We start from the raw sequence: 11,001 nt of genomic DNA, 5'->3' as shown, positions 1-11,001 counted from the left end.
TTTTTTCTACTCTAATAAATTTGGTACTTTTGTTAAAATTGTTAAACTTGACATCGATCACTTATTTAATATTAACCTACACTTAAAAAAATAATTCAGTTAATTTAAACAGATTTTAACTAAATCGCAGGTCAAAATTTTCTTACTGATCGCAACATGTTGTCACATGAGCTAAAATTTTTCTAACCAAGTGATCAGCTCAATGTAACTAGTAACATATGTGGTTAGAGCATATTTTTCTGAGTGTACTCTACTGTGCAAATTTACTTGAAGAGATCCATCATCAGGCAACACTGTTGTATTTGAAACAAATGTTTAGTCAAAAGAGGCGAGTCCAAAAAATTATAAAAAATTTTAGTTACAGTGGTATTGTCTACCAAAAGAGATATCTATTTTAGAAACCATACCACTTGTTGGTTTTTATATCTCTTTACCACATGAGCTAAAATTTTTCTAACTAAGTGATCAGCTCAATGTAACTAGTATGTGGTTAGAGCATATTTTTCTAAGTATAAGACCAGCTGAAATTTTTAACATTTAATTTAGCATTTATATTATATTATATAGCATTTATATACATCCGAGAATCGAAGGACGAAAAAGGACCCAAGTAGTTTCGTGGTCTACTGCGACTAATCCTTCACTTCAGTGGGGCCACTTGTTGGACAGTGTGCTGTCCCAACGTCCCACTATATATAATGTAGCATTTTTATTAGTATGCATTCTAAATATTAACTAATATATATCCAGCATTTTCAAGTGCAAAACTCTTCGAACACCCCACGTACTTGCGATCTTATTTACAAATAATTAATGTACATATAAGAAAAAAATTTTTTATTATTAAAAACATGTATTAAAAACAAAAAAAAAATTATTTTCATTTTATTTACTCAATCATCTTTCTTTTAACGGAAAATTGTAACAAATTGTTTAAAACAGATTAAGATTGCTAAATCTCTGAAATATGTTTCCGCGTTTTATGGAACTTAGTGTGAAATTATGAAAAAACATTTTTTTTTATATGTCTTCACTTACATATAAACATAAATTAACCACTTAGCCACTTCGCTTGAAGCATAATAAATCTTCGGGCATCCTCCTATAGTAGCAAAAGTACGAGTATTATTGTTATATTATTATTACAGAACTTATTTCTTCTTAATTAAATCTCGTACATAGCATTTCTTTCTTTAACTTCATAAATTGAATTTTTCAGTTAGCAGAGGTAAATATTGCTAGCGCCGATATCTAATTGAATTCATGATAACCACACGCTCTGCCGTGTCTGCTCTGCCGTGTATTTGTTGTACTTGTCAGTGGCTACACTTATGCTTAAATATTCAAGTATAGAAAGATACTTAAAGGCAGAAAGAAGTCGGTGCTCGTATATCGTTCAATATATATATTTATTTACGTATCATTTTATTCTAAATTCAGCTTCTATCTCTTTTCTTGGTTATTTCTTGATTGCGCTTGCATCCACTACGAGTGTAATTTTGCCTTTAATACAATTTCGGAATATAGTAAGAACGGATTGTTTTATGATTATTTCCTGTCAATTAAACGAATTTATTGCTACAAGTAAACACATATATCTAAGCGCATATATCGCTTCGTGTGTATGTGCCAGTACATATTTACACTTGGCTGTCAGCCTGCCTTCATACCTTCCTGCCAGCCAGCCAGCCAATACGTTTACACTTGGCGTATTCATTTCCACATCGATATTCTTATCCGAAATCAATTTGTATAATGCAATGTGAGCATATTCCCACAACGCCACAGATACACAGATACACACACATACACCCGTATGATATGTACAACTTACTTAAATTGCTGCGTTCCACCTCGCAGTAACAGCCGACACCTTCCTTTAATTTCATTCAGAAAGTAGAGCAAATTGCTTAAAGTATCTCAGAATCGCCCGTACGTTTCTTCAATGAATGAGAAAATTCTATTTTTTTTCTTTTTTGATTTTTCCTTTTTGTTTATTTTTATTTATTTTCTTTTATTTACTGACTTAAGTTTTAGTTACAAATAAATTAATTTAAACAGTATTTTACCTATGAATTTTGTAAAATAATTTTGTTTTAGTAAAAAACCGAGCACAAAGCTACAAGAATATATCTAAGGTAAGAGACGATGTCAATGGCTTTGTGGCCATTACTAAATGATTATAGTGACAGGTGTCAAATTCTTAAGGATATCACAAACTCATGGATCTCGTGGTCTAAGTGCGTCTTTGGACGGTTCCAGTAACCTAACCTAACCTAAGAGACGGCTACTAGCAAATCTTACCAATCTTTACTTAAACCAAAAAGTTCTGTTTTGCTGGTAAATACTTAAAATCTAAAATATTTAAAATCTTTATAAATATTTATGAAAGCTATTTACTTTTGTGACTTGCATCCTTTTTTAGCTTACGAAATAGATGTTTCTGAGGACTCATATAGTCGTACTTGACTTTAGAGGTCCTTGATTTATGCGGTTGTCAAATAACTAACACATAAAAATTAATTCATCAAGAGATATTAAAAGGTGAAAATCACTCAAAAATTATTTTATAGAGAATCATCTTATTTTTCAATGAAAATGTAAAATATCAACACATATTATTAAAAAATTCCATGAATACTCTATACTGCATTTAAGTCAATTAATTTTTAAGTTTATGGCGCTTTGAAATGAAGTGAAATGTCTGTCTGTTTGTTTATTGTTGTTTGTAGTTGAGTTTGCCTCCGTTTTAAAAATCATACAAATTTGCTTATTAATGCAAAACAAATGCATCCGCAAACGAGCCAGTCACAAAGTATTCATACCTCACGCCAAAAAAGAAAAAAAGAACCGAAGATACTTCAAGAAGATACTTCCTGCCAGCAGGTGGTCCGCGCCACTTCAGTCAAAAGTTGTAGTGAGATTTTGGGCGCTGCCCCACAGAATCTCTACAGTTCGGTACAGAGTTAAAGGAACTCAAAGTTTTCATAGATAATTCATTTCTTTGCTGGGCATAAATATTTTACTTGAAGTAAAGTAATGCATAACACAAGTCAATCATTTGTTCAGATCGTAAACTGTAGATATTTTCGTGCTTCAATTTAGAGTTTTTTTTTAGAGTTTCTCATGTTAAGGTTTCTTTTCTTATTTTTGGTTTGTAAATTGTTTCCAAAGATACTTTTCAGTATCTTTGGCTTTTCACGTGGCGACGTTTATTTAGTAGGAGAAGATGCGGATATTGATCAAAACTATATGCAATTTATTGATTGATTGATGAGAATGTTTGGATTTTCATTAATCTTTTCATTGTTTTTCATTTCAAATTCGATCCATAAAAGCGTTTGTGTAGATATCGGTGGCGTATGGTGTTTCCACTTCGTAGTGCTGTTCCTTTCTGTTTGTTTTCTCATACGTATGAATTAATTAATTTCGAATCTTTATGTTCATTTAAACGTACGCAAACTTCCTTAATTTCAATATTTATTTGTTGATCGTTCATCTTTTTATTTTTAAACTCGAAAAACTTAATGCTCAACGATGATGATATTTTTGTTTATATGTGCGTAAATCTTATTTGAAGAAGATTTATTTTTTTTTAAGAGTTTATTAAGCACATAGATTAGAAAAATTATTTTATTATAATTTTCTACTACAAAAATTTTAGAAGTTTAAGTTCTATAGAAAACTATAATTAACTATAATTAACGTAAAGCTAAGTAAGGTGATTGCAATTGGAATAATTTTAATAAATAATAAATTTTAACTTCTGCAAATTATTTATAAAGAAATATTGTAGAAGTAGTAGATAAATAGTTTTTTTTTGTACATAATGCAAAACGCGAAATTACTTCTTGTAACTTAAGGTTATTTAAATCAAAAACGAAGCTTAAAAATTTGTATTAAAGTTTATATTATTCGCTAAAAACAAAAAAAAGAAACACTAACAGTCTACAATAGTGAATGGATAAATGAATTTATCAATGTTTCCGGTTACTTCTACAACAACTATTCTTGCACCTACTATTACGAGAATTTTTGAATCAAAATGTCTTTCTTAGCCTGAGAAGAAGTTGGTGCTCTCTCCACTTCACCCAACGTAACCTAAAAGCAATGATTGTAGTTTTTTAAAATAACTCTACACAATAAATATTACTTTTTTAAAATAAATCTACACAAAATCTGTATAAAAATGTGCTTATAAAACTCGATAATCATAAGTGTAAATATATTAGCGACTCATTGATCTTCCTTTTCTTCTTAAGCATATTTTACAATATGTACTCCATAATAAAATATCTTATTATTAAATATTTTAACATTAAACTATTTAAAACTTAATATAATATAAACATGAAAAACCTAAATATATATAAAGACAGATATTATTATTTAAAGCACGAAAGCAGATTTAAATACATTCGTAAATACATTCATATGCTTACATATATAGGGCAAGCGTTGTGTACTTACAAATAAACTTTTGATGAAAATTTGTGTAAGTCGTTCCTACCGCCAGTTTTCAATATATCTTTTATAATACATTTTCTTTCAGATACTCATAGAATCATTCGTTCATTCATTCACAGATACAGAAGTACATTTTCCTTCAATGAGAAAAACTGATTGTTTGATTAATTTATTTACTGCCAATTTTATTCCCAGAGGAAAAAAAAATTTCAATTAAAAATTTTTTAATGAAAATCAAAAATACATAACAATGGAAACAGTAATTTCTCAACATACTTTCATCTCTGATATTAGTATTTATAAAATAAATTAAGTCTATTTCTGTGCTTTTTTGGTTTATATAAAAATTATTATTACTTTGTGGTGGTACAAATTGTGTACTTTACAATTTAATTTAATTTTTTCATCACTTTTAATATCTAAATTCTATTTCCATTTATAATATTTTTTTCTAAAAAGCTTATCTGTGCTTATGTATATAGTTTATTCCTAGTCAAAAAAGTTTTAATACTGTTGTTTGATTTAGATTATACAGTCTTATTGACATTTGGATATTGGATAAAAACATAAAGTGTTAAACTAAGTTAATAACTGTTTTATATTGTAAGATAATTATATATATATTATTAGATCATATGTCAGATTTCTATAAATTATATTAAGTTTTTTAATTACTAGGAAGTGTTAAAAGAAGACAAGATTATTTTCAGTCAAACTATCATAAGTCGAACTTCTATAACACAAATTTTCTACAACTCGAACTAAATAGAGTGCAACAGGGTTGGAAGAGCAAATTACATACAATTACAAAAAAAATTGTTTGACTAGAAGTCTCCATTAGTCGAATCTTTTCTTTGCAAAATGGTACTTCGAGTTATGGAAGTTTGACTGTATTTACAAGCATAGCAGCCTGCATAATCAATAATACTTAAACAAATTTTTTGTATATACGATACACTGTTTATACGATACAAATACAAACATTTACTTTAATTGGAGTTCCTGCACAATCACTACACTTTAAAACAAATACAAAGAATCATCTCTATGATAAAATATGTCTTTGAAGAAAACAGAGTTCCTTCAACCGCATTTCTAGAAATCTTTCAGGCCTTTCTAGCTCTTCTAGATTTATGGTAGTAAAGCTGCGCTGCAACAATTCACATAACTATCATTTAATAATTCCTTAAATATCATGCTATTCGATATAACATACGCACCATAATACCCGCGATATGTATTTTCATCCTAAGGTAAAAAATTCATTAAATTGCTGAGCTGCACTTGTCATAGAATAGTATATATGACCTATAGTCTCAAAGTATTTAACGAACTAGCTAATCCGAAAATCTGACTCAATACTGTCACCTTTAAATTGCTTACTTGCTTGTTTTTAACTGATTACTTTCTATTACAGTTTTTCTTTTCGTTTTTAACAGCTTCTTAAATAGAATTATATCAAACATCACAAAAAAACATCACATGAAAGTTTAAACTTCAAACGCTTTAGATATATATTTCTTCGAAAAAATAATTTCTACATCTGTCATAAAATCTAATATAACTGTTAAAATCAAGACTTATCAGCAGAAATGTAGTTGCTGAGTACAGCACATTTATCAGAAAATTACTGCATTTTTTTTCTGTACCAAAATTGGTTTAAAAAGGCACCATTTCTGTAAAAAAAGGTCCAAAATTTTTCTATTGTCTTTTTATAAGAAAATACAATTTATATAAAATGAAAAAGTATAAAACAATACAATATTCACAATAAAGTTGGGTCGCCGAAAATGTACCATTTTTTGAACATGAGTACCAGAGTACCAAACGGAAAAAAAAGTACCAATTTTGGTACTAAAGTACCATAAGTGGCAACCGTGGTTCCGAGACTATCTGTGCCTCATCACTTAGGCAAAGCAGTGTTGTTCAGTAACAAATGTAAATGGTTGTGTCTTTTAAAAGCAAATTATTCCAATTTCAATCGTTAAGGTTATAGATGTACTCGTATAAAAAGAATAGTTTATAACATAAATTTTTTCTTGACTTATTCCAAACTTTCGCAAGCAGTTATGCTAAAAAGTGGGTTCTAACTTTCTCAGTAAAAAAAATAATAAAATACACGTCATTAGCAATTTTCAAAAAAAATTAGGTATAGATTACCTTTAAAGATGGCTTAAAGTACACATTTTAATACAATTATATGTGCTTTTGTTTTGTAGAATAAAATTTAACTTAATGACGATATGATATGCATTATTAAACCTCTACACCGCACAGAAAAAAAACCTGTGGATGCTACCAAATATGAAAATGTGAGTGTTAGTCCACCTACTTATTCAAAAATTGAAACATTTTTTGAATTTGAAAAATTCATCCCTGTTAGTATTGTTCCAGGTAGTAATCAAAACTTAAATTTATTTATTTGTGGAAAAGCTTTACTAATCAATTTGTGGAAATACTATACTAAGCTAATCACTTTCCAAGTTCTTCAATCATAATTGGTATAACTATAAAAAAATTATAATAAAAGCATTAGCAAAAACAATTACATCATAAATTTGGGCATCTCCAATTAAAGTTCCAGGATGTTCTAATTATGCACCAAATATAAAGTAAAGAGTTTCAATATCTTTATGATTTGTAGAAAAAAGTCCTTGTTATCCTTTTTGATTTGATTGCAAGGAAGCTATTACACTATGATGCAATAGCACTGGTTATTTTCGAGAAAAAAGTTCTTTGTAAGATATTTGGCCCTCTACGAGTTGGCGTTAAGTAATGCATCCGAATTAACCACGAGCTGTACTAGCTCTACATTGATATAATTTAGTGAACTAACATCCATGCGTTTCGTTAGCTTTGTCATGTCATAAAAATGGCTGACGGTGCTCCAGCGAAAAAAGTATTTGAAACGATATTTGGAGGAAGAAGGCATAGAGGTTGACCGTGGAGTGATCAACTTAAGGAAGCACTAATCGCATTTAATGTACAAGACTAGAGAAGACGTGCAAACAGCAGAAGCGCCTGGAGAGAAAAGCTGCGTCAAGTTAAAATCCGGTGAAGGATTGTTAAGGTAATTTAAGGAAGTTATTAAGTAATTTGACTCTATAGTTCATATTTTTCTTCTTTTATGACACATACGAAATGAAGTTACTATTGTTATTATTAATATGGTATATAGGTATATACTAAAATACGTAATGTCACAAAATTTTCCCTTAATTCGAATATTTTCATTGACAGTAATTTTAATATTATCTCTTTGGGAAACTTGTAAACGTGTAAGCTAGTCTCGCTGCTTTCTTTAACTACTCCACTTCGGACCTCCACTACGCTCGATTCCTAATGCTTACGTTGCCATTGAAGCAATTCTTTCCGTTTAGCGTTTAGCACAAGAGCCCTTTTTATAAGTCCATTAAAGTGCCATTGTCGGTTTTTATCTACGCTTATGAATACGAAATTACTTATTTATGCAGCCAGGAACAAAAGGCAAGCAACACAGCAAAAAATGACAATCTCAACAAAAAACGTACTTACAAAATGTCTGCAATTTATTAAGCAAAAAAATTTTTATGAGTAGATTGGTATAATTTCCATATAATTTTTAAAAGACAAGAACCCAAAAACAACAAAAACGAAAGGCAAAAAAAAAACCGTAGAACAACCATGCTGTGCAATGCTAAGCGCAAGTAGCAACAAAACAGCAGCAACAATAACTTTGGCGCATTTGTAAGCGCCGCACTCTACTTAAACTTTTTCATATGCAAACACATACACTCATTGTCTACACATAGCATGAACACACATACACAATACATGTAGTGTAGTGATGTGCTTAAGCAAATGGTTGCAGCAGCAGTTTGTCATGAAGTTGAACGAATACAGAACGCATACCAAATAAATATAGACACTACATATTCATACAAACTTAACTGAACCAAATTGAGTTAAGCTCAAGTGGCATGAAGCAAAGTAAACTGTTTTCCAAATTAATGCAATTGGGCACTGTTTGCGCCTGTGTGTGTGTGTGTGTGTGTGCGAGTATGATTGTTTATATGTGAATGCATGTATTGTCATTGTTTCATTTTCCTTCTATCCCAAACATATTACAATATATTTATACAAACGTACATATATTTGGTTAGGGCTCCAGGCGTTGTTGCTGTACTTGCCTTTGTATATTGTTTCATTCATTATGAAATTTATAAAACAAAAATGTCTGATATGAAACTTAGTTCGGACTACGACAGGCAAGAGTAATAAAAACACGAGAGAGAGGGTCAAAACTTAAAGTAAAAATTGTGAAGCTGCCATTGCAAACAATTAAAATCATATAAGACGTACATAAATTATTCATGCCTTAATCTAAAGTGGACAATCTATGCAAAATTTGTTGTTGTATGTATATATGTGTGCATGTATGTATGTGTGTATATATGAGCACATGTGCAAATGTTAAATAAATTACAATTTATATTGTTGTTGCTCTTCATATAAGTTTAAATTTTGCTTTAAGTGTTTATTTTTTACTGTTGGCATTATGTGTTGTTCTTTTACTCGTTCATATTGAGTTTATTAGTTAGAAAAGTATAAATTTTTCAGCCGAGAGTACCCTATATAATGCTTTAGCACTTTTCTAGCACGAATTTGTACTCTCAACTAATTAAGTACTTATTAGTTAACTCCACAATACTTTCAATATTCAATAATAGAATATTATTATTTTTTATTATAATATAATTTTAAAAAGACTTTAAGCTGAAAATTTGCATAATGAGTACTGTATTTTCGAATGCGAAATTATTGTGGTACTCTTTCATTTAAACATATAATATTCAAAACTCTTGTAATATAAAACTCTATAATAATAGATAAAATAAAACAACTACCGAGATATATACTTGGAAATATTGCAAATAAAATCAAATAAGATTCACAAATAAAGATCACATCTCAAGTGCGCACCATAAGAAAGTCAGTAAATCCCTCAAAATACTTAGATTGGATCCTTCTTACTTATTATAAGTCTAATAAAGAAAACATGAAAACAAACATTTGATGTCGGTTATGATTTAAGTCATGTGTAGCTTTCTCACTAACATGGTCCTCATATAATAAATAAAAACCTTGAGTACTAATTCATTCCGAAGATCTAGTCACTCTCATTACTGATGTGTCGGAACACAAGTAGAGAAATTGCGCACTCCTTGTAATACTCACTATCGAAGTTGTGAAAACTTACAGAGAAAAGGAACAATTAAGCATCTGTCTCTGCCCGGCACTGGCCTCCAGAAGAAATAGGATTTTATAAAAATATTTGTTTGTACATTTCATCGGTTAAAGACTTATTAAATAATCTGAGTTACTCGGGATGGATTAAGTTTATGTCTTTTCATATCTTATAGCTTCTTGTGTAAAATATAGTAATAAAATTGCGAGAAATTACTAACTATGGTCAGCGAAAAGATATATGCTGACCTGCCACTGCAACTAGATCCAACCAACCATGCCAATTATACGCTATTAGCTTTCCTAACATCTCCTATAAAAACCTTTTGACTATTTTCTATGCGCTATAATTGACTTTAACAAATCAACAGCATCTATGATTAACCAACTTTGTATTAACCGAGAGAATTTAAAGAGCATGTGAAATATAATATCGCTATCTATCGTAAGCTTTGAAAGCTATAGCACCATATGCTATTAAAATCATAGATTTATAATTTTATATAATACATAATATACAATGTTAATTTCAAGCCATAAAATATATTCATTGTAAAAGTAATTAATGAATGCAAAATGATGGTATCTTCTGCATTTAATATTCTTAAAGGATTGAGATTAGGCAATTAATTCTTTTGTTTACTCACCAATTTTACAATTTCGAAAAGAATTAAGTTAGATTTTAGTAGATGATTAGTAGTGTTTTTATTCACAATTCATATTGTTTGATAGCATCCACCGAAATTCACCATTTCTCTAAGTTAAAGCTGAATTTGACAATATAAAAGAAAATTCAATAAAAGGCTAACAGAACATATTAATTCCTTAACTTCTAGTCCCTCGCATTTCTCACCACTACTTCCCATCTAAAAAAAGCAGACCGTCCAACCATTAATTGAAATTCAATAGGTACAAGTAAAAACTCCATTCTTTTCTTAGTGATCTAATAAAGCTCAATTGGTTTCTTAATGAACTCCCTAACATTCATTTCAATAAAACTTAATCCATTGATTTGAGTAAGGTCTGTAATATAAGGTTTACTTATTTTATTTTATATTATATTATTTTATATTATATTATATAATTAGTGATGAGATTTTATAATTTATTGTTAGTCTCATTGTAAGAAAAGAAACAATAAATATGTATCTTCAACAATATGTATTCAAAAAAGAAAAAATGATTATAATTTTTATGTCTTATAGATTAATATGTCTTTTGGATCAGGTGTGAGATCACCTACATGTACTATTTATAGATAGCATTTGCAAATTAAATGCAAATAATCTCTTTAAAATAATTGATAGC

The sequence above is a fragment of the Teleopsis dalmanni genome, chromosome X (assembly GCF_002237135.1).
Source record: "Teleopsis dalmanni isolate 2A chromosome X, ASM223713v2, whole genome shotgun sequence".
In the NCBI taxonomy this organism is placed as follows: Eukaryota; Metazoa; Arthropoda; class Insecta; order Diptera; family Diopsidae; genus Teleopsis; species Teleopsis dalmanni.
Note: the sequence above shows the minus strand (reverse complement) of the source record.